The sequence below is a fragment of the Myripristis murdjan genome, chromosome 18, assembly GCF_902150065.1.
Source record: "Myripristis murdjan chromosome 18, fMyrMur1.1, whole genome shotgun sequence".
Lineage (NCBI taxonomy): Eukaryota > Metazoa > Chordata > Actinopteri > Holocentriformes > Holocentridae > Myripristis > Myripristis murdjan.
In genome coordinates, this window is record NC_043997.1 from 19927963 (window position 1) to 19954249 (window position 26287).

General features: G+C 44.0%; 1 protein-coding gene across 2 annotated transcripts in view; it reads right to left on the reverse strand.

Annotated features, from left to right (window-relative positions):
• slc8a4b (solute carrier family 8 member 4b) overlaps positions 1 to 16401 on the reverse strand; it is a 112654-nt gene extending 96253 nt beyond the window's left edge. For both annotated transcript variants that reach the window (XM_030075566.1, XM_030075565.1), the window contains exon 1: positions 16280 to 16401. The gene's annotated coding sequence lies outside the window, so the exon portion shown is untranslated. The remainder of the gene's footprint in view (positions 1 to 16279) is intronic.
• Between the last annotated feature and the right edge of the window lie 9886 nt (positions 16402 to 26287).

The following is a 26287-nucleotide window of genomic DNA, read 5'->3' on the forward strand; positions in this document are numbered from 1 at the left end:
TGAGAATCATCACTTTATCCCACCTAGTACAGACTAGAGATTTCTTGGTAACACTTTACAATAAGAGTACAACAATTAATGTTAGTTAATGCCATAATAAACATTAAGTAACAGGTAATAAACATTAAGTAACACTTAACTAACCGTTACCTAATGTGTCTAAGAATCATGTACTAATGCTGTTCATGCTAAGGTATTAATTTATATGTTATTTAAGGGTTATTGTAGATATTATTAACATTAGTAAATGCCATAATAATCATTAACTAACAGTTAATTAACCATTACGGCATTAACTAACGTTAACTAACGTTAACTAACGTTAATTGTTGTACTCTTATAGGAAAGTGTTACTGATTTCTTCTACGTCCATGTAACATGAAGAGCTGGGAACAGGTTTGCCTCGATGCCAACTGCAATCTGCACAAATTGTGTGGGCAGATCTGCACGATTATTTGATTGGCATTGTTTAGTGAATTGGACAGTGGGACGGCACTGATTGCAAGCGCAATTAAAATTTAAAAAAAAAAAAAAAAAAATGACACTATAAGCAGTGGATAATTAGTCTCAGTGAATTCACCCTTGAATCCCGACCAGCTGCAGGGCCTGAGGGAAAAGAGAATTTCCACATCAGGGATCAAAAGAGTATAACAAAAAAAAAAAAAAATGCAAACCTAATGGCATTAAAGCTGCTCTGTGCAACTCGCTTATTGGTGGCTCCAAATGGCAGTGAGAGGCAACTGTTTGAAAAATTTGAACTTCAATACCTGAAATCCTGTTATGTGACATCAGTAAACTACACACAGGACGCTCATGTTTACCAAATGGCCGGTCTGTGACAGATTTACATCAATGGATACCAAAGGGACGAGAGAGACAAAAGATCTAACGTCAGTGAGGCCGGAGCGCTGGCCTGGTGCTCTTTCGTTTCAATTTGCCATCCTCTGTGCACACAAGTAACCACACCAACACCTGAATTTTATCGGGAAAGCAGAGACAATCGCCGGCTTCTTGATAAGAGGGGATGGGGAACGCCGCTCCACTTAGTGCCTGATAACACAGATGAACTGTAACATCAAAATCTTGCCTAGTGCAGCTTTAAGGTACACTGAGGGGTTTTGATGCAAAGCTAGCCCTGCCTCGTTCATTTTTGTCTATTGAAAACACGTAAACAGGCAAAAGAATACGACTGAAGGCACTGTGCAGCCTATTTTTAAATTTGCAGTTTAGTGTTGAGCACATTTCACATCTATTGCTGTGCTATGCTTTGGCTGGTATGCAATTGTGTTTGCATAAGTTTAAGATAAACTCCCTTTGGGCACAATGTGCAAAAACATGCAATCAGCTGCAGGCACCCACCCACACACACATGCACAAGCACACACACACACACACACACACCATCAATGAAATATGTGCCATACGCTCCAATAACATCTGAATTCCCATCTGCACTCACTCACAGACATCTTTAACATCTCACCTGAGTTGCAATACACACACAAACACACACACACACACACACACTGTAGCACTGCTGATAACAATGTAGCTCAGCCCTTAGGGATTTAAACACCTGCCATCAGCATCCAGCATACAGAACATATACACACACTCACTGTCTGTCTCACCTACTTACTCATTGGCTTACCCCCCCAACACAAACACGCACACACACACACACACACACATACACACACACAATCACGCTGTATGAATACTGTCCAGCAGCACATAACAACTAAATCTGAGCCACAATGAGCATGCATCAGCAGTATGTCACATCCAATAATATCCAATGCAGTGCTGAATATAGATTGGCTGTATAGTAGGACAGACTGCAGCCATTGTCTCAACATTGGCGTGAGCATATGTGAGAGAGAGAGAGGGAGGGAGAGATAAAGAGAGTGTAGAAAGTAGGTGGACTACTGTTACCATGGTGATTAATGAGATACAAAAGTGTTTAACGTTATCATTACGGGTATGAGGGGAGTGGGTGATTGTGTGTGTGTGTGTGTGTGTGTGTGTGTGTGTGTGACAGGGAGACTAAGAGAGACAGAGTGAGACAGCGACAAGAGAAATGAGAAATGTTCAGTGGAATGAGTTTAGTCAAAACCCTCCTGGCTGCCTGTCTATCTTTGGATTGATGGAGTTTTCTCGCTTCTAACCAGGACAACATCTGATGACGGGACAGGCGGGGCGGTGCGCGGCTGTGTATTGACAAAAATACACACCGCATATAGATTTAAATCCGGGAGAAATCAACTTTCTCTTTTAAAAGTACGAATAAAAGCTCTGTTTCTAACCAACAGCCTCGGGTGTTTATAGGGCTGACTCATGCTCTAAGACTAAAAAAAAAAATTATTTTATTTTATTTTTTTTAAAGAAGCTCACACTTGTTTTGTAGCGGTTTGTTTTGTTATTGTTGTCAGCTGGGAAAAGCGCTAGCCTAGAGGTTACAGAAGCAGTGTTGTGACCGGAGGGCTGGTGGTTCGAGTCACGTTGTCCGCTACCTCAACAAACACAGGTGAGATGCCCATGAGGAAGCCGCCGAAGCGCTTCAGGTCACTTTGCCTGAATAAAGAAAAATAACCCAGTTTCATGGTAGCCACAAACTTCTTTTTGTCCTTCTCAGGGCTTTTCAACAGTAAAAGTACCGGTATTTTGATCTAAATTGACAAAAGTAAGCTTGTGAGAAGACAATAGAAATACACAAAAAAATTAAGCAAAATAAACATTAAGTGTGAGGTAAAGATAAACAAATAAAAATCATATCTTTGCTACTGATGATTGTCCATTTCACACTGACTGTTCACGATGCTGCAAACCTACCCATCCCTGAATTAAAATGAACATGTGTGTATGTTGGTGTGTGTGCGTGTGTGAAAATTCCAGACTTTGATTAGGGAGTCCTTGCCTCAAATGAGTCAGATTAAGGCTGGTTAATCGATCCAGAGCTGCAGAGATCGATTCAGTCCAAGTGAGGCGGGAAGGAAGTGCTTTTGAAGCCTTCGACCTTCACCCGCCGCTCTCCTCTAGCAGCAGATCTCACACTAACAAGCCTTCAATACACACACACATACATATATGCATGCATACACATGCATACATATGTGTGTGTGTGTGTGTGTGTGTGTGATTTCTGTGGGTGGTTGTGTAGGTGTGTGTGTGGGCATGTAAATATCTGGAGATAAAATACTCCCTGGAACCTAGGCAACGCAGAGCATTTATTCCCTCTTTGAAGACTGTAATTGGCAACAGGCTGATTGTGAGGCCGTGGAGATGCCGGTGTACGTGTGCATGCGTGTGTGTGTGTGTGTGTGTGTATGTGTGTGTGTGTGTGTGAGCGCTAAATATCTGCTTTGATCCATCTAAAAGCGTGTATCAAGCCGTGATCCAGATCCAAGCAACAGATTGTCATTCTGGTAATGGCAGAGGAGAGGAGCACAGAGGAGGGAGGGAGAGAAATTAGAGGAAGAGGGGAGAAAAGAGGAAAGGAGGTAAGGAAGAAGGAGAGGAGAGGAGAGAGTAATTGTAGGAAGATACAGGGGAGGAAATGAGAAAAGTGTCAGAGGGCCCTTTAGGCTGTACAGGCCAGAGAGGCATGGCAGCATATCAGTAGACAGATGAAAGTATGTATGAATGTTTTATTCTACCTCCAGATTAGACCTACATTACAGAAGGAACTTAATGAGCATGGCCCTGGGGCTGGAGGTTAATAACTACACTGCCTTTATAAAGACACGATCAGGGCCAGGATCCAGCTGACGGGAAGAGGCTACATGTGCGCATGTTCATTATTGTTATGATGTCTCCATAGTGATGCACGCAGTAAAATGAGCTCAAATCCACTGCAAACAAAGTGCAAGAGCAGAATTGTTTGCCACTTCAGCCAACAGGCAAAATCTAGCCTAGGCGGTAATGTTGTGCAGCCGCTAAGCTAGCTAACTTCCCTGTCAATCAAAAATTTCACTTTTGTTTTGAAGTATTAAATTTGCTCTCATTTGTTTTTGTTTTGTTTTTTTTATTCCAAGACGTGTAGTTCAAATACAAATGAAACACTGTGTAAATAAGACAACTTCGGAGTTGCTTATTTATTTCACTTATATGGAGCTAGGCTAACGACTCCCATAGACTTCAAGTCTTTATGCTAAGCTAACATGAAATGCCACCCATAGGAAGGATGTAGAGGTGAAAATGGTGTCAAACATCTCGTCTCAGTCGGGGGAAGTCGGAGGACGGCTATTTTGCCCAAAAGATTGGAGCATTCCTTTAGGGGAAAAAATGTGTTTTTTTCCATCTAGTTACGCAACCTGAGAAATGGCAAAGATAAACGCAAACGCTAAAACTAACGCTGTGAATGAACTGAATAAATGTGCATCAAAGTGTTGAGAAGCTTATATAGTCTGCCATGAACTTATGACAAGTATTAGTGGTGATGCTTGCATGGTGAACATGCTTGTCGAAAGTGTCCGTGTTGATGATGTTACGTGGCATGTGTGGGCGAAATAGTGCGGAAGCGGTAAATCCCAAGTTTCCAAGTAGGTAATCCAACTAAAGAGAGGATGTTAACGGTTTTCCAAGTGGGACTCTTAAACACGGTTATAATCATATATGGCATGCATGCAGTGTCGGCGTCACCCAAACCTAAGTCTGACGACGTCGAAAATGGCTGCCAAGGGAATGAGGAAGAGAGGAAGAGTGAGGGAGGAGAGAAGTGTACTCAACAAGCCATGATGAAGCTGCAGGAGATGAACACAAATGTGAGAGTTAAAGCCGTTGCCCCTGTAGCTCGCTCTAACTGGCCCCGACAGTTTGACAGATCACGGATAGTGGCTTTAGATAATCCCCATAATGTAATGTATGCAATCTCATAATGCATATTACACATATGGTGTTACGCAATACACAATCACCATAATCTGCCCTGGCTTTCTATGGATATGAACACAAGGATATGTATGTATTTTCACGCTAATACACACACACACACACACACACGCACGCACACCATGCTTTCCTCAAGCACAAGTTATACTGCAGATGTTCATATCTAGTGTATCTGCCAGCCTGTGTGTGTGTGTGTGTGTGTGTGTGTGTGTGACGTTGAGAGGTACTGGCAGCACGGCGCGCAGACTTCCATCGCTTGCTAATGTCACACACAGAGAGGATAGCAAAGACCCTGAGGGAGGCAGGAAGCTACACACACACACACACACACACACACACACACACAGTTATCATGCATAAATAAATGAATATGAGCATTGAGAATGAACATTTAAACTTAGCATACACACACACACACACACACAGGCAGACCATGCTTCCTTGCAGGCTGTTCTGTACATGTTTCTTGATTCATTCATGTATTTCTTTTTGCTACGATGATTTGGTAACACACACACACACACACACACACACACACACACACAACCTTGCAGGCTGTTGTGTTATGTGTTACTGTTAGGGAGGCTCCAATTTATCGCTGGAATATTAGTATCACCCCATGCTGGCCTTGGTGACTGCCATCGGCCCCTCAGCCAATAAGATGACTTTCACCGATGGCAGGGAGCGTTATTTATCCATCCAGTTTTGTCCATGGCTCAAGAGCAATGGCATTCCGTTTATGGAAAAAATGCATTTGGGATAGACAAACATCTTCCACGGGGTCTCTCCAGGACAGATGGGGATTTTCAGGGATGTTATTATCATTATTATTATGTTTGCACTATTTGGAGAGTAAATGGAGGCGCCGTTGCAGATGAAAATGACCAACACCAGGGAATTGCATCGTCAGGTGCGAGTCGGCCTACAAATCAGGACTGAGGAGGGATGAGGATCCACATCCAAGTCTGAGTCGGAACGGGGGGGCGCAATTTCCCAAGATCCGGATCTCACCGAGCTGCATCCGTATCCACACCACTGTCAGCTCCTTGTTATCATCAGAGGTGGTATCGAGTTACATTATGATGTGTTCAAGCTCTATTCATTAAAAATAATTATCGGGCACGGATCAGTTATTATGTCATTATGATGTCTTCAAATGCAGTCTTGGAGGTTTTTTTTTTTTCCCTTTTTCGCGAGAAACTAGAATTAAATGGGCTGCATTTGTTCGAAGGAGAAATTTGCAGGAGTAGATACTGGTAATAGCGGCTTTTGAAAAAGTTATTTTTCACAAAAAGGAACCCTTGCCATGCGAAAGACGGCTATTTTAAAGAACGCCTCATAAATGAGTGTGCTCATTCAGAGATAGTACAATGAAGACCTAAAAGACTTTAAAATACTAAACATCAGTATCAGTGAAGAATTCCAGTGCATCCCTGCTGCTGTGAAGGCCCTGATGACACATATGCACACATACAGAGAGAAATATATGAATACACATGTATGCATTTTGTAATTAAAGAGCTTAAGGATGCACAGTTTTCTCACACTCCCCCTCCCTCTTTCACACACACACAAACAATCAATACGAGCTGTCCTGAGGGAGCCTCAGTGTTTGCGCTGCCCTCACCCTGGATGCCTTCACACCTCCTCCCTCCGCACAACGTCTCTCCTCACTTTTATGCCTTGGCCTTTTACTGTAGCGGCGGCTTTTACTCACACCGACTTGCAATTGTAGCCGCAAACTGCAGGGGAAGTCGAGATTCACGCGGCGGCCGACTCTTGTGGCTTTATCGCTGTAGCGTTATGGATTAGGCATTGTCGACCCGCACTGCATCGGATTTATGAATCAGCGTACTGTAAGGAGCAACAATACAGTAGAACAGGGGAGTGAGGAAAGGATGAGGGGGTGATATTAAGGGCTACTGCAGAGGAATTTGTCAGGAGGCGAGGTGCAGTTCAATTAATCTCATTCCTCTTCTCGCCTCCACTCTCCCTCCATCTTTCCATTTTGTCCATCTGTGATGAACTCCTCTTCTTCCCGCAAATGTAGTTTCAGGCCCTCCATCTTCCCTCCCCCTCTTCCACTGTCATTTCCTTTGATACCCCCCTCCCCGCCCGCCAACCACCAAACCACCCGATCCTTCTTCCGTTTTTTTTTTTTACCTCTTCCAACCCTGCAATCTCTTTTCATTGCTCTCCTCTTGCTCAGGAGCGAGTGCACTTTACAAGTCCTTTGGCTCCATGTTCGGCCATAGTCGTAAAGAGTTGGCACCCTCCCTCCTTCCTCCATCTCCCTCCTCTCTCCGCCTCCCGCCTCCATCCTTCCATTCCTTTAATTTCAAAAATAAATACGCTCACGGCGGAGAGAAATTACTGCTCCTTCGTTTTGATGCCAAAGTGAGATATGTGTATGAGTATGTGTGTGTGTGTGTGTGTGTGTGTGTGCGCCTGTGCGCAATGCCAATAAGCTGTACGGTTTGATAACACAACAGACGGATCACACGGGCGCGTTTGATTTGTTTGTGTTCAGGAAGTGGTTCGGACGGAGCTGCGGTAAAACTAATGAAGTTAAATGGAACAGAGTCATTCATTAGCTCAGTGCTTTTCTTGCACGATAAACTCCTCGCTCCCGCTGGCAGAGAGGCAAAGAAAACCTTGTATGTCCAAGAGGTATTTTCCGAGGAGAACAGTACTGTATTTCAGGGGATAAGAAAAAAAAAAAAAAATCAGATTGACACTCGTGCCCTTTTGAAATCAGCTCCACCGGGCTGGGAGTGTGTCTCACGGGCTTCAAGAGGACGAGAAACTTCCACAACACAGGGAGACTCCGCGAGGATGCTGAAATTACGAAAGCAAATGTGGAGGGAAATTGCACAACACCAACAATGGAGTGATGCTTTCATGCAATGGTGGTGTGTGAAAGAGAGAAATGCAGCCTGTGTGTGTGTGTGTGTGTGTGTGTGTGGAAAAAATATTAATACAGAGAGACATAAAGAGGGGAAAAGAAACCGACTGAGGCGATGGCATGACAACAGAGTGGATTATGGGTATTTAGGAGCGTCTGTCTTCCAGGCCCCTGGTTCTTTTTTTTTTTTTTTTTTTTTTTTTTGATTATAGTTTTTCTATCTCTTTATCACTCATCCTCATCCCCTCTTTAATCCAATCACACATTCGTCAGACACGACAATATTCCCTCCACCCGGCCGGACCAAAAGGCACGCACACACACACACACACACAGCCCAATGAAGCTGACACTTGCAAGATTTCACAGTCACATGTATGCACTCGCTCTCTCTCTCTCTCACACACACACACACATGCACACACACACACACGCACTGCATGCAGTAAGACCCCGCGGTCATGCATGCAATGTGGCTGGACAGGCCTGCGTGCATACGTGTGGGGACTATCATCAGATTATATAAGGCAGGTTTGGGCTTATGCTACTGTGACAGATTACACACAAATGAATGGAAGGACACAGTTCTGGCATGGGCAGGATAAAATAGTATGGCTACACAACAATTATAATGTATACAGAGGATTGCAATCAGCGGAGGAATAGGGTACGATAGAATAGAATAGAATAGAATAGAATAGAATAGAATAGAATAGAATAGAATAGAATAAGTCAGAATAAGTCAGTATAATGTAAGAATGCTTTATGTTTTTAATGTTTCATTTTTATAGGGTATTACAAGGGGAGAACACAGGATTGGTGACAAGTGCTGGGCAGACACAGAGAGAGAGAGAGAGACGGTAATGAGGACATATGGGAGTGATGATGGGAAATGGACAGAGAGGAAGCAGAGAGGAGGTGAAGCAGAGGCAACGGGAAGGAGTAAACAACCCGGGAGTGGAATGACAGAAGGGGGATGAGTCCGGGGAAGTGTGGAAAATGGGGGTGGGGTGGGGTAATGTGGCAAGCTTGGAAAGAGAGGAGGAAAGAGAGAGGTAGATGGAGAGAGACAGACACGGGAGAACCTGAGGAGAGAAGTGACGAGGGAGGTGGTAATCGAGAAAAGGGGGATGCGACTGGAGACAGAAAAGAGATGTGGGGATGGAAAGACGGGTGGAGGGGTGGAGGGGATGGGAGAGAGGCGATGGGTGCAGAGCCACTGTAGAGAACAAGGGATTGGGAAATGAAAGTGACTAGGACACAGAGAGAGGGAGAGAATGAAGAGAGTTAGATATGACCTGTAAGTGTAAACATAATCACTTTATGGCTTTTATATGACGGCTGAATAATGTGATGTGCTATAAACTGCACCAGTGATGTGGATTTTAAGAGTCACTCCAATATGCAGGGAGACACAGAGAGAGGGAGAGACATGGAAACATGAGATGGAGCAAATTAGAGAGTGAGAGCAGTGCAAAGAGGGTGGAGAGGAAAATAAATAACAGAGTAGAGAAGAAACAGAAAGAGGTGGGGAGCAGCAGAGAGAGAGAGAGAGAGAGAGAGAGAGAGAGAGAGAGACATCATCTAAAGGAAAATTGTCAAGTGGGGTACATACTATTCATTTTTGCCACTTTTTTTGGGAACTTGTTCATCCTCCTCCGTCAAACGCCGTGCACATGCAGTGCTCCGGGTGATTGGCCACTTCACACCACGGGCTCTGCAAGCCCGTCCATTCAGCTTCATGAAAGAAAGGTCATTCTATTCTCGAGCTGCACCCGTTTTCACAGTCCACTGGGCAAATGCGTGATTGCCCATTTCACATCCCGCAGCCTACTAACGAGTTCATCCCAAATAGAATAAAGTGTGCAGAGTTGGAGAGAGTGGATTATGTTGTTGTTGTTGTTTTTTTCTGTGCGATGTATGACTTCGCTGGGAAATCTTGCCCTAGAGAGCGACTGAGAGAAGGAACAAGACGCTGTTCTTTATCCTCGCCAAAAATCTCTCCCTCTCTTCCTCTCTCTATCTCGTTCGCTTTCTCTTTCAGAAATCATAACCTCCTTAGTCACTATTCTCCACTTAGCCCAGCTCAGTCTCATGCTGTCAAGCATCAAGCCATCCCTGAAATGTAATTTAAGGCAGCAACAACAACAATAACAATGTCTCCGGGACAGTCTGCCCTGTGAATCATCACATTCACAATAGAGATCACACACACACACATATGCACACAAACATATACTCCCAGATGGAGATGGAGGAAAAAAGTCAGATTCAGACACAGACAAACAGGGTCACTCTCTTTCTCTTTCCCTCTCTCACACACACACACACACACACATTAATTCATGTCCTATCCCGAGGTTACTCATAATACAAATTGCTCTTCCACCGCTGTGTTTTCTATTCTTAGCAGCAGGGCAAGCCTCTCTGCATATCAATTCCTGGCTCATCTTTAAACATCATCTGGTGGGACGACAGTGATGAGTGCCGTCGAGTGTTTGTGTGTCACAATCTGTCTGTCAATCTATGTCTGTAAGTGCGCACATTCTTAGATGTTGTGTGTGTGCGTGTGCTGTCTCGCTGCTACCTGTGGCTGTGTGCTTGTGGGTGTGTGCCGGATGACAACGGTTACCTACGTTCAGGCCCCCACCCAGGGTCCCAGGGATCACCGAGTGAAGCAGCAGCGATGTGGGATCATAGTTGATCTTTTAGGATCAATGGGATAATCTGGTCGAGGGCTCCTTGTAACTGGCAGCGGTCTTCCCTGGGTAATCCAGCATCAGAATTATAGGACAGCTTAGCCATGAGTGTTTTTCTGTCCACGTCACAGAAATGTATAGCACGAAGGACCGGGGAGGAACAGATTACGTGCACTAATGGAAATAACAAAAATGGTAACTGCATTCCATTCCGGTTAAAACATGTTACTAAATAAAAAACCAATCGTAAATGTAAGAACTATGCACAACAAAAGTATGGATGGTGGGAATAAGGTGATAAGGTATTCTTGCCCTGCTTGATATGATTATTCAATGCAATTCAATGTGATTTTGTCCCTCAACCTGCCTTCCTTCAATTCTTCCTGCAGTTACCTAGTTCGTACATTTCCCAGAATGCCTTTTTGGCCTCTGCAGAGAACATTCCTGCACTTGTTGTGTTCAGCTGTGGATACATATGCACATGTACACCTTTACATCTGCTGCTACTCACTGTTAATGGATTCACTGCATTCCTACCACTGTGTACTGTTCATACAATCATTGTCTACAATGGGCATTTTTTACATTACTTCTCTTATTTGTGTTGAAATTTTTGCTTTAGTTTATTGTGCAACTCGAACTGAATGTGCAGGGGGAGAGAGTGATGGTGATAGTGCAGCAAGATGATCATCCTCTGAAAAAGTCTTTATAATTATGATTGCATATTGCAGATATTTAGGAGTAAAACACTAATTCTTGTTGAGGGGGAGTAATACTGGAAGATCCAGCTATCCTTGCATCCATCGGGCACTCAGAAAAGGCCAAAATGAGGACTAAGCTAAACGATGCATGTCCCATTCAGTTTACAGACTATTAATCATTCAATGGCTCAGTTCACTACTAGCCACTCTCCAACAGAAGGACCATGAGGGGTACGCTAGGGTTAGGGCCAAATCAATCTGGCATGCAGCTGAGACCACTAATATTATATCTCTAACGACTGCCCGGCTTGAAAATCATACCATTTGGCCATAAATGTGTCAAATGAATCCCAGAAGTTATGCTCTGGGAGTGATGGGAAATTGATTGATGTGAAATGCCGGGCTTACCTGACTCGCCCTGTTTAGTCCCGTGACAGATATGAGGGTGAAATCAGGGCAACACTATTTATCCTGTCTATGTTCTTGGATTGTAACTTAAAGTGGCATTTCAACCACAATAAATCATTGTCACCACAGTGTAGCTTCCTTAGAAATTAGTCTGTAGTGCTTTGTTTTGATTTTAAATTCTAAAAAGTCCTTGTTGTGCTATATAAAACAACTTTTAACTGTTGCAAAAAATGTACGGTTCCCCTAATTGAGGATTTAGATGATGTTGTAGCATGCAGTGATTGTCCTCCAAATTATATGAGACTCATTAACCTTGAATATCTCTTGAGCCAAATCCCCGCATTCACTGTTTACAATTTGGCGATAGACCATGATATAAAGGAGCACCACCCATATATATTCAGCACAGACTTTATAACCAGTCCAGAATGCAGCAAAGTGTTGAGGTGCCAAAGTGTGCTGGGAAGTTTGGGCAAAGCACAGCGAGGGCAGCAGGACTTTCCGTGAATGTCAAATATTTCGCGAAATAAGAAGGGATAGGCCAGCAACTCTGTGACACAGCCAGAGATGAGGTGAACACCATAATATATCACTGTCCTCATTTTCCCATTGTTGCACTAACTTAATTAATCAAACCAGTAAGCAGAGGGCCATGCTTTTATAAAGTCTCGAGGGGGACTTACAGTTAGGCTGCAGGGAGATTAAAAAGGCTCCCCAAATTATTCTGATTAAAGTGGTGGTCCCGACAGCTGAAGGTGATTGAGTACACTTTTTTCCATTTTGAATCGAGCTGCCTTCCCCAACGCGAGAAAAGCTGAATAAAATGATGCTGGCGAACAGGTTAGGAAGCTTGAGATGAGGGCTGAAACTTTAATGATCCCCATGGGGAAACTGCATTGGAAAATAGGTTATGTTTTGCTGAACTAGCCAACACAGCACTGTTTGCAGAAGCCAATACCCCAAACCACTTAAATATGACTATCCAAATCAATAGGGCCACCATAAGGGGCCGTGCTGGGCTCTGAGACCGCGGAGCCATAAAGGGGCCTTTTAAATAATCATTTATGCAGCAATTAATTTAGAAAGCCCTAAATATTTACTGAAGCCCTAACATGAATTACAATGTTGGTCCACTTTAAAATATTTTGAACGGCCAGCATATTGGGAGTGACAGGATATTCAGTTACGCATTATGAATGTTCTGTATCATCAGAATGGACTGTCTACTGTCTGTAACTATGAAAGTAGACAACCTGTACTGCCTCTGTATGAAAGTACACAACCTTTACTTTCCAACTATGAAAGTACACAACCTTTACTTTCCAACTATGAAAGTATACAACCTGTACTTCCTTAGTATGAAAGTATAGAGCCTCTACTATCCAACTGTGAAAGTACAGATCTTATACTATCTAACTACAAAGGTACACAACCTATACTGTTTGAATGTGAAAGTACACAACATTTACTATCCAACTGTGAAAGTACACATCTTATACTCTCAAAACCTGTACTGCCTAAGTATGACAGTTCACAATTTGTACTGTTTTTAACTATGAAAACTTGTACTGCCTGAAGCTATGGCAGCACAAAATCTCTAATATCTTTAACTGTAAATATGCACACCACGCCATCTTCAGTTGCTGAACAACATTTACAAAAGTCTTTGCAGCCCTGGCTCCTGGCAACAGGTGCCCTTCCTCTTCTGTCTCTATTCCCCCTCTTTCTTCTGGCGACACAGCCATCTTCCTCCTGTCACTCCATTCAGCACACAGGGCATTTATCTCCAACTCTACCCACCCCCCACTGAGCGCTACTATCGGCATTGTACCACACACACACACACACACGCACACACACACACAGAGACACACACCCAGGAGAGAAGAGGATTATGACCAGAGGGACTTTCCTGTCCCTCTCAGCCACAGGCTAGACACGGCATGCAGACAGCAGTGGGATCCCAGCGTTCGGTAACCGGTGACAACACCAGGCACAAGGCTAGAAACCAGCGTCCCTCTGCCAGCGAAACACATAACCAGATTAGTATGGACAAGAATAGCGGCAAGATGTGGGCTACTACCGGTATGTACAAGACAGGCACATTAGAATTGTTCATTTGTGCCGCTGCTGTACGTGTACCAATGCACGCTCACACACACACACACACACACACACACACACACACAGAGAGAGAGAGAGAGAGAGAGAGAGAGAGAGAGAGAGAGAGAGAGAGAGTACTGGCTCCTAATACCTTCTCCGGTCAGGGAAGTAAATGTGTTGTTTGTCCTTAAAGGATTAGGCGGGGATACAGTAACAGGAATAAGAGACACAGACAGAAAGAGAGAGAGAGTGAGAGTGAGAGAGTGAGAGAGAGAGAGAGAGAGAGAGAGAGAGAGAGAGAGAGCTTTGGATATTGTTGTCACCAGACAAGCAGCACACAGAGACACAGCACGCACTGACGTCGACATGCACACGCATACACAAAACACACACGTACCTGGAGGCAAAATATATATATATTTATATAACAGGGTGAGCTTGACCAAATCAATGTCAATATTGACAAGTCTCGGAATAGGGCACTCGGAAAAATGAATAAATGCATGTGGTTTTATTTCCAAATGTGATGTTTCTCTGGTTTTGCAGTCACACACCTCACATGAATACTGATGGAAATGGAATAAATCAATACAGATGACAGATGGGATCAATAAGAGGAGCAGTATAGTGAAAACGTGCCGTTGTTGTGTCCAGATTTGGTTGGTTGAGTCCCCTGCCTCTGGAACCACTGGAAGATTGAATCCTGCCACAGCTCTCCCTGCTGTGTCTGATGCTCTATTTCCCTTCTAAATAAAGAATAAAATACACAAGCTGAGGTGACTGCCCGCTCTCCTTTTAGTAAAAAACCTCACTGTTGCGGATGGAAATATTTTTAGAATTGTCAACAAAGTTACCCTCCTACGTTGCCTTCAAAAGTTGCTCCTACGTCACGAGTTTTATTCACCAAAGTATAAATGTACAGGGAATTTCTCGTGGTGCAGGCATCAACATAAAATCCATGAGGAAATATGTGAAAAGGATAAACAACATGATACAATACCACACGACACAATTGGGTGCTTGCTGTTTCTATGAACAATCAAATTCAACGTTTTTGTCACCATGAGACATTAACATGGACCTTTAGTTGCCTGTTGCAATGTGTTTCGCCTGTCTGCATTGTCCAAAATGATGCCTTGTGTATGAGCACCCCGAGGGCATGGCCCACATTGCCTTTTTCAGTCAGTAAATGCCAACTGGATGCAATAGCAGCTAGACTGTAAAAAGCCACGCATCAAAAACAGCACATTAATGGCATTAAAAACACTGGTTATTAATCATTTAAGCTGCTTAACACAAGACTTAGTTGTTGTTGCTGCTGATGTAAGCTGAAAAAATTGTATAAGATTTGCAAATTAATTAATAGCCTACATTTCCACGGACAGCTTGGCTCCTTGAATTATTGATCAGGCAACATATCTTTATGTAAATTATTTAGCATTATTGAAAAGTCACCATCTTCATGACTATTATCATGTAAAACAGCTCAGCCATCATCATCACCACCACCACCAAGATCATGATCACCAATAAAAAACTAATCTACCCATCATGACCAGCACCTTCATCGTGATAAAGCTATAATCCATGTGAGATAATTCCAGCACCATAATCAGCAGGCTATCAACTGCACTTTAATTTACCCCATCAGCACCCCGTTCACCATCATCACCATCATCACCTCCGTTAATCCTTCCTCGCCACTATCCCATTAACAAGACAGGGTGACTGTTAACAGGGCCAGTTCACCGTCCATAAACTCTGCATATAGGCTGTATATCCGAGCCGCGCCTCCGTGCTTATCCGTTGTTGCGTGCACCCTGACCGCGAGGGCAATCTTGTTAGTGCCGGGATGTTCAGCAGCCTCTGACCCTAATCTCATCCTCCCACACCGGCCACTGGGATCACAGCCGTCCCGGTCGACAGCACCGATCAATGCCACTCACCGTATTCCCAGGTGAGTTTCCCTATAGCCGGCCAGCCGCGCTAAGCTGTGCCCTGCCGGAGCCGGTCAAGCTCCCGGCTCATACCCACGCCGCCTCACGGCGCTATAGCGGGGACTGTGTGTTGGATAATTAATTATACCTGCACTGAAGCCGTTGTTGGGCAGGGCAGGGGTCTGCGGTGTCGCACACACCTGACAGCCCCCGGTCACAGCAGTCCGGTGTCCGGTACAGTCTCCTCTGCGGTCTCCGTCTCAATACTACCAGACAGAGCGGCCAGCAAACCCCGCCGTTACTTTGTCTCTTTCTCGCTCTTATAGCCCGTTCAACGATAATCTCGCCGGACAGGGTTTGTGCTCCGTATTTACGCATGCATGCACCGGTTTGTGCCAATTCCACGACCGGTTGCAATTAATGAAACTGTCAAAGTGCTCTCAGCTTGTGGATCTGTGCTCTGAGAGCCTGTGTCCTATCTCAAGTCTCAAACACAAGTAAACAACAGCCTAATAATGATGATAATAACAATAATAACAATCACAGTATTACTACAATTAACAATAATAACAATCACAATATTACTGTTATTATTATTAACAATAATACTAATAATAGTGATAATGAGGTACACACCTTTTGTGTCTTGGTACTCAGTGGCAAAACAAACCCAGGTCGGGATCCGTTCATTCATCCATTCATCCCTCGCTCTATCCGTTCATCCTTCCCTCCGTTCCCTCCTTCATTCAGCAGCTAAATAAACGGCTCTTCTTCACTGAAGCGGCAGCGGCGGCGGCGGGTACGGGGCACGCGCACTTCACCCGTTCGCTCGCTCGTGCGCGCGCGCGGGTTCCCAGCACTCGGAATCCTCCTTGCCCGCGCGCACCCTCTCTCTCTCTCTCTCTCTCCCTCCCTTGCCCAGGCTATGATTGACACCCGCTCTGTCTTGCAAGGCGCATCGCCCTCTCTCTCTCTCTCTCTCTCTCTCTCTCTCTCTACTGACAAGCAAGAGGGGAAGGGGTGGGGGGTAGATAAAAAAGAGGGGGTAAGAGATAAAGATAGAGATGGGGAAGCAGAGGAGAGGGAGCAAGAAAAGGAGAGAGAGATGTGGAATTGAGAAAAGGATGTGGAGAGGGAATCAGGATGAGCTGATGTGAGCAGGAGTAAAAGGATAAGGCAGGGAGGCAGGGAGCTACTGTGTGTGTGTGTGTGTGTGTGTGTGTGTGTGTGTGTGTGTGTGTGTGTGTGTGACACAGAATGAATGTGAACCAAGGAGCATGCACTCCCAAGGGAATCATCCCAGCACTGATAAACACAGATCAATGAAGGAAATGAAAATGAAAGAAGTGAAGAGGAGAGAAGAAGAGAAGATACCAGGACAGAAGAGAAGAGAAGAGAAGAGAAGAGAAGAGAGGAGAAGAGAAGAGATAGATAACAACAGCCAGATTCAAACTAATGGAAAACTACTGAGTTGAAAAAGTCATGTAGGGGAAAAAGACATCATGGACATGACGGACAAAGAACAGATGGGTGGATGAAGAAGGGAATATAAAGGAAAGAGATAGGTACTACCCTGGCTGGCCCTGCCACCAGCACAAAGTTCTTACAAAAATAGAGTCAAAATAGCAAAAGAAAAAAAAAACAGTCAAAAAACAAAACCTCATATGACCATGTTGAAGGAAAAAAAAAATGAAGAAACAATCCAGTTTCTCCTGCAGGCCAATAGATGTACTCAAAAGCTGTTTTAATGGCAGAAAAAAGCAGCACAGAAAGCTTTCTGTCAGGGTTACAGGAGGGACAGGTAATGGATTTGGAATGCCACTCCAAAATGGCCACTTCAAGTCAAAATGGCCACCTTAATGGACTTAGACCATAATCAGAAAACGGGTTACGTGTCAAAAGTCAGCGTCTGCGAGTCAGCAAACAGAAGATGTACAAACCAAACGGCCGCATTTGGTTCGCCAGAGATCTAAAACCACAGGAAAATGAGCGGACGATGAGCGGTTCTTAACAGATCGAGGTAGATGGGGTGAGAATGAAGGGGTGAGATGGACGAGGGGAGGAAGGGCAGTGACAGCATCGGGAAAGACGGCGGAGGAGGAGAGGAGGGAAGGATGGAGGCCGGAGGGGGGGTGAGCAATGGAGCAGGGCAGCTGTGTAAATGAGAAAAGGAGGGGAGAGACAAACAGGCAGGGAGAGAAATGGCAGGGATGGGAGTTGCGTAAATGAGAAAAGGAGAGGGAGAGTTGGAGTCGGTGTAAATAATGAGAAAGAGAGAGAGAGAGCAAGAGAGAGAGAGAGAGAGAGGAGAAGGAGGAGTTTTTCATTATCCGTCTTTTAGACACAGTTGATCAGAGTTCTGTCTCGGCGTGAAACATGGCCTTTACACCGCAACCTAATTCACACCCTGAGGGGCCGAGCGCACACACAGGAGGATGCAACCTCACACACATGCACACACGTCTGCATGTAAACACACATACACATAAAAGTCATTGCAGCCAAATGCACAGCTGCAAAGACAGAGGTGGACCACCAAGCACATGCATGCACAGATAAATACACACACACACAACACAACAGAGGACATGCATTAAAGAACAATACACAAACGTGTGCAAACACATAAACCCCCATACGCCAACACACATGGATTTCAATTAAAGCTGCCGGTGGAGGCGGGCTTTTAAACGCCTAGAAATGAACAGATCTGAGGATTCTGCAAATTGCTTATGAATGAGATATTAATGAATAACTTCAGGTGGGCCGTGTTTGCAAATGGGGAAATAATCGAAATAGGCAAACATGCTTCCTTCCCGTTCGTTCGCTCTCTAATTAAATGTTCACGACAAGAAAAATCCATCCTCGGATACTCTTACCCTGGTGGATATCATCAGTGTGTGGTGTTGAGTGCATCCCGGCAGTAACTTTGTGATGGAGTGTGGTAATTTACCTGGTTGGTGAAACCACCCTCCATCAGTCTGCTTAAATCATTCCCCGCACTTCCCAGAATGCTCCAGGGAACAGAGGGAACTTGTTGCTTTCAGGGTTGCGCATACGCGGATATAAATATAGCGATCTAGTCAACTAACTTTTCAGCACTGTGGTGTTTCTCCAATCACGCCTTGCTCAAAGCACAACCCTCTTTCACTCGAACCTGCCAATTACTGTTGATAAATTAGATAGCTGAAACATTTTCTGCTGTCAGACTCCATTGTCTCTGCGTGCAAAATATCCTCATATAACTTCAAGTTGTTGAGTTTGCCTGGTTATTTGTGGGAATGAGAGAAATTCACCGCGGAACAACAAAATAGATCCACAAATGCACGGTACATCACCATTAGCTGTGTTTTTTTTAACAGTGTTAAAGTGTTACACAGTGCATTTTTCCTTTAACCAGTGACTTTTACAGGGCGCTGATTAATGCCTCAGATTAAAGCCGTCACGTAACAACTCATATTGGTCCTCCTGAAAGAGCCCATTTACTTCCAGTGCTGCGGTCAATGCAAATTGACTGGAGTGTGAAGGTGACACATCACTTCAGAGCACAGAACCCGCACGGCCTTTTACTCTCCACCTACACTCAAATTGATAACCTGATTAAGTAATTCAACGGCCAGTCAAATATCCAAAGTCAGTAACACAATACAAATACCTTCAGTTGCTTGTGAATTGCACACATTAAAAACTGCAGAATATGAAGTTGAATGGGAAAATTTAACATGAATGTATGAACAGGGTCCATAATCCAGTCCACCATCTCGCCATCTAAATAATATTTTCCCCTGTCTCTAGAAATCTATTTATAGAGCAGTTGACTGTACCAGTTTACTGTATTTGGATTACTACACTCCTGTCACTTGTAATTTGTTACTCCTCAACTCTGCTCTATTTCATCCTCTCAGCGCAGCATCAAAGCATCCCAGATTCATCGCCTATTAACCCTCCCCCATCGCCTCCTAATGTGTGTGCCTGCCTCACTACTATATTGCCAAACAAACCTCAGTGATATCTTCAGAGAAAGCTACATTTCTACCCAGTTTCTATGGCAATGAGAGAGTCAGCGGAGCCTTCTGGCTTACTATTGTCACGGAGCTGGTTAAACCCTCTGAACGCTCCGATGGCACCGCAGCGCACGGGCAACTTTTACAGCAGAAGCATGGACGGAGTCAGAGGAGGAGGTTTGCTGAGTTTTTTTTTTTTCTTAAACAGTTTTTTTTTTCTAAATTGGGGTTAAAATAAATAACTGTCAAAATGAGAAGTTGCTTATAAGTTCAAGATGTCTTCCCAGCTTTACAAGTGAGTCAGCATTGTCTAATCTATGTCAAAACTGGATGACCAATAGTGCAACAGCTAAGAATTTGCATAACCCCGCCCCTTCATTACCCACATACCAAGGCTGCACCCACAATTTGTGTAGCCTTCCTTCAAAATCTGTTCCCTGGCTGCATTGTGGGTTGATCTGCACTTAGCAGCCAATTACAGCATTTGCACATGAATACTCTGCTATTCAGATTAGCAGGGTAGAAACAAATAAACATACATTTTTATTGTCAAAACTAGTACAATAGTGTCTAATAGACATGAATAAGTTGAGCAAATGTAGTATTATTATGTATTAGTATTAAAATGTGGGACCTTCAGCTTCAGAATATGGCCTACCAACCTGGTGAAGCTGTCCCACATGGTTATTTTTTGTTGTTTCCCATATAACAGGACAATTAGAGGATTATTTTTGTTCTACATGGAAATAGTAGTCATACCATCAGCAGGAATAGCAGTGTTGCCCGAGGCATGTTCTGGGGCCTTGCCCTGGGCAGTACTAGGTATCCATGTTGAATCGCTCTTCCTTTGCAATACATCAATGTAAAAAATAGGCCTGGAAATGGATACTGTCCACGCAGAGCTCTTGGGTGAGATGATGATTGGGTGATTCTCTCCCCTATTATTCTTCTAAAGGTCATCCCCTTAGTTACTCTAGGTTAGCTAACTAACGCTGATTAGATAGTTTGCAAGTTTCATAGCAACGAGAAGGATGAGTGCCCCTTGTGTCCTTTGAGTTCTCGATGTCCACTGCTGTCGATGCTCATGGCAGCACTTTGCGTTTGAGTGGGTAGAAAAAAAAAACAGTATGATCACAGCCTCGATGTGGGATGCTGAGGTTCTCGGCCTCACAAGGGTGATGATTTAAGGAGCGTGAAAAATGTATGTTTCTTCGCTAAGTGACTTAAATAATTGATCATTCCATTGACCTTTGTGACAAATATCCTTTTCTTGTAAACGATGCCCAATAAAGAAATGACATGCTTTAATTAGCCTGGGTGTCTGAGTAATTTTAAGATCCCTGTTGCTGCTGCCAAGGTGACAGGAGCCTTCCAAGGGTCCGCACAGAAACACGGCACAGTGAGAAATACAAAGCATTGCATTACCCCCGCTCTCCAGCCCCAAGAGGAACATAAAAGGTTATGAAAATAAAAGGTGGAAATTAAGCTTATCCTTTAGGCCCCCAGGCTGTAGTCCATTACACCTTCCTCACAAGAGACACTACTTAACCACACTAGTTGTGTGGACCGAGTCCCAGGCTGAGCAATGTGTGCTGCTCTCAGCCGCGCAGTCCACTGACTGGCAGACAGTCAGCTGGCAGGGCACAAAAGCGAGTTAAAACAAAGCTAGTTCTTCCTCACACCGATTTGGCCCCAGCGCCGGTCCCCCTCACCCATTCCCTTTCGAGGCAAAGATAAGCTGATTTGCACCGGCTCCACTTGATGCACCTATGTAACCAGCAATGCAGCACACTTGCTACCACAGTGTATTGAGCCATTTAACATGCATTCTCTATAATAACAAATCTACTGTGGGGGGAGGATTATTCATGTGCGTCATAGCTTGCAACATCACAGTAGCCACCAGCTGTTCCAGAGAAGAAGAGAGCTGTGGTTGAGCTGGGCAGCTCCCAGTTGTGAATGTATTTATGAGATTAAAAAACGAGTTTATCTACTTGTGAGCCAATTCCCCACTATTTCATATTGTACTTTCTTGTATCCTTACATAAATATGCTCGGTGGTTACATCAAGTGCTGGGTACAAAACGACATACTTAAAAATTCCTCCAATAATGCCATCACTGATCTTATAAAACCCTGAACCGGGTGCAAATGCCAACATGCTATGGACATAAAAAAAAAAAAAACTGTCTCTGTTTCCAATAAGAATTGTTGTGACCTTGTAGCTGCTGTTTATTCATTTTGAAAATTGATCATTTATGCCCAGCCCCAACACCCTGTTTCATCTGAAAATATGATGAATTACAGAAGCAGCACGCCATCATGACTTTAACTGTGTGTAGCGGGATGTTCCTGAAAAAGCGCTTGCATGCTCCGGCACACCACCGTGGGTAAATGAAGGTTAACAGAGGCTGAATCCCCCGAATCCCATTTCAGAGACGTCTTCTGTTTCAGTTAAGACAGCTCAAACATTGCCGCTGATTACAGACCAGCCCGCAAATCAAGCATTTGTCTTTTTCTTTTGTAGCCTATTAGGTACTGTTGGCATGGTTATTCATGAGCTGCCTCAGATACAGCGTGTCAGGACACTGAGGCAATTGTAAGTCATGCTGAGTACGGTCCATGGGGGAGCCGTGGAACAGAGCTAAATGATGATGAGGACAGCGAGCCAATGAGCCCCGCTAATTTGAAAGGGAAAAAGATGAGCGGCAAAGCTACACCAAACAACTGAAAACATCAAATTTTTTTTGCACATACCCACAGTCCCACTTAGACACCCAGAATTACGGAGCGTACACACACACACACATATATATATACGCAGATAAACACACACGCACACACCGGTTGATTGTTTGCCATCCACTCCAGGTTATGAAAGCGCTAACGGCCACACAAGTGCATCAAAGCATCTGTCGCTACAGCGTTCTGGCTGTTAGGCATGTCATCAATCACAGCAAAAGTCAATTGTTGAGTGTTTACGTGCCTCGGGGGCCCACTGTCTTGTGCAAAAACACCCACACACACGCTCACACCATCCCTGACTACACGTTTGTGCCTATCTGCCAGCACACTCAATATAAATTGAGTGTAAGACACAGTATTGACATGCCCTGATTCCTGTACTTTACCATACACATTAAAAATGCACACACACACACACACACACACACCACTTAGATGAGGTGTGCACCACCTCCATCAGCCTACCAGGTTGCTGATCAGGGCTGCAATGTAGGAGTTGGAGACAGAACCAATCAGGCTGCTTACACACACAAAACACACATACACACACACACACACACACAGTTTCCATCTGCCTCCTGCCGGACTTCACAATTATGAGAATATGATGTGAATCATCTGAGACTTTTGACAGACAAAATGGCAAAACACGTCAACCCTATATCTTGTTTTTCATCTTTGTCTTTAAATAACTTCTTAACATTTGGATTTTTGGAAAAGCACGCATGTCCTGGATAAAAAAATAAATAAATAAATAAAATTACTGGCCTAGCACACCACTCTACACTGTGAGTCATATGTACTTTGTATTGGCAAAACTATAAAAAAAGAAAGTGCAGCAGCAACAGCAATGAGACAGAGAAGTGTTGGGGTGCTGGGTGTGTAACGGTGCCTGAAATACTAAAGGTATCAAATCCAAGCTGCAGGTCATGACAGAAACTGACCTTTTCAAATGCCAATCACTTGCAATCAGATGTCAGACCATGACCCAAATATTAAGCAACCATGACCCAAATGCTCACTCCAACCGTAGCAAAACTAAATCTTCTTGCCTAACGCCAAGACAGCCGTTCTTGTTGATGTTTGGTGGCTTTATAGTTAGGCTTTCCAGCTCATGTTAAAGAATTGAGCTTCATGTCAGGAGTTGCCTTCCAGCACCCGAATGTATAGAGCTTTTTCTTAAAATCAAATATTTATTCATGACCCAAATCTTCATCCCAAGCTTACCTTAACTCAGCGAGGCCGTTCGCTGTGTTCAGCTTCTGGGAAATAACTGCTTTTTGCTCTTGCCCAATTTGAACCAAATGAGTCCAAAAGGGAAGTTGAAAGAAGTCATAGAGGAGATTTCCACTTTTCGCAGGCATGCTACAAAACCATGTGCCTAGTTTTTCACTGCACGCTGCAAAACTGTGAGAATGCGCTGCATTATTGCAACATTCGTTTGCTGTGCCTCACATCCGCCCACAAAATCTCTACAGCCAATCTCAGGCTCCACTGCAGCGCAAGTCTCCCCAGCAGACAGACACAATTTCTATTTGTGTCCCGACATGAGCACCCTTTTTCATTCATTATTAACCTGCATGCGCTCATAAAATCTCGAACTGGCACTCAGGAACGCACACATTTCCAAGATCTATGGCAGCACACACATCTCACATTCATTGTCTCACTTTCTCAAGTCCTGCTCACCCACACGGGCAGAAACACACACAAATACCAAACAACAGCATGCAGGGCATGATTTCCAGGTCTTACTCACATATGGCTGCATGCATGCACACATGCACTGACTCACTGTCTCTCACACACGTACACACACACACACACACAGTTCAATATAACCTGGGGTGTTGCATGAAAATGGTCCCAAAGTGCAATTCATCACCTCCATCTCTTCTCTTTCCTTTCGCCTCAAGCCATGCTGACCTTTCAGTGTGATTCATACCACCACACACACATGCGTACGAGCGAACACACACACACACACAGACATACACTCATCACACCGTCCTCACATACACATCTTGTGCTAACATTTTCAGCGGCCCGTTTGGAGCGTCATGCTTTATGATTGTCTAAATCACAGTGAATATGTGCTACTTTAGCGACATGGCATCTCGAGGCGATGGAGATGGAGGCCAACGCAGCCTGCAGCACGGATGGCTTCTGGGAACTGAGTCAGAGTTGATGTGGATAATATAGTGGGCTTTAAGGAACAGAAGTAGGATGAAAAATACGGTTTGTTATTGGCAAAAGTGCTCAGTTCCCTCGCCTTCTAATGGTGCCCATCTATCATGGCCTTTATTTTATTATTTCTATGCAGATTAGTATTGTTAAGTTAATGTTACTGTTGCATTTGCTATTTTCGTTCTGCTGACTGGGACTTAATGCAGCCAGTGCTGTGAGCCCTTATTAGCAGCCAATGGTTTGTTCATGGAAATGCGTTATTCCTTTTATTTTACAGCACTTTGTAACTTTGCCTCGAAAAGTGCTGCACAAATAAAGCGGTGACTGTTATTAGCGCCACATACTTCCAGAGTAAATACTGCAGCATCGTCACGCTACCACGAGACTTAGCGCTTCATTTTCAGGTTATTGTTCTCTTGATTCTAGAAAAGAGCTCAAGGTTTTCGAGTCCAACAAGCAGCTTGTTTCCATCGAACAACAACATCAATTAAACAGGGAAGATGACGCAATCGGCTAGCAGGCTTTGTCTACATAAACTAGTTCAGGCAGCAACCCAGATACACAACGGGAAGAAAGGAACGGAGAGATGGAAGGGAGAGAAAAAGGGAATGGCAGGAGAATAGGGGAGGAAAGAAGAAGAGAGAGGGATGTAGAGAGAGAGACAGGGATGGGTGATGGAGGGCACAAAGGAGGGTGGGTGAGTGAAAAAGAAAAAGAAAGATGCAGGGAGAAGGAGGGCAAAGGATGGCAGGAAGGAGGGGGGCAAGGGGTGAAAGTTGGCGTGGTTATGAAAACGGGAGCAGGCGAGGATGGGGCGAAGAAGCGAAGCACGCAGGGAACAACGGGAAAGGCGAGGCTGCTAATGCGGATACCGTGTACCCTCGCTCGGACAGATTGGAAATCCAGCCTATATCCTGTTTCTCATCGCTGTCACAATCAAAATATTTAAGCAGGATGGATTATCCACTCTCCATCTGAAAGAAAAAAAAAAAAGTTGGAAAGGCGGAGGGAGGGAGGGAGCTACAGAAAGAGTCGAGGGCTTTTCTACTTTGTGTACCAATTTCTGCAGTCACATATCAGGCTGATACCAAACTAAAACAGGGCATCCATATTAGAGTATTTTCCGCACACAGATGGCTGTTGCATCTCTGTAATAAAGAAAAATGAGTTATATCTCAATGGTCTGATTCCATATTGTTCAGTACAAGTAATGAATCAGATCAGTCAAATCGTAAATTTGCACACTCAGGAGCAACAACAATAATATGCATTTCTGCTGTTATTTCTAATGGATATCGCTTAACAATATGCCATGTTTGCCTTTTTGAGTGTTTTGGGGCAGTAAATGAGCAATGTACAATATCAATAAAACTCTTTAATCTACAGAGGTGTGACAACAATTGATTGAAAGCGTCAGTATTGACATCTCCATATGGCTGCACTGATTGGACTACTGGGAATAGACTCCCTGCAGGAGAGGTTCACAATGGTCAACACAAATTTTAACAACTTGTATAGTTAAAACAAACTTATGGCAAACTGCTCATAATCAAGATTGTGAAGTTGTGAACATCCCCATTTCAAATTTTTGGAATTGGGCAAGAGGCTGAGGAGAGGAAGTGCAGCAGGACATCACATCCAAAATCCCGATCTTGTTTTCTCAGCCTGAGTCGGTCCAAGTGTGTCCTTTATTGCAAAATAAGACCAC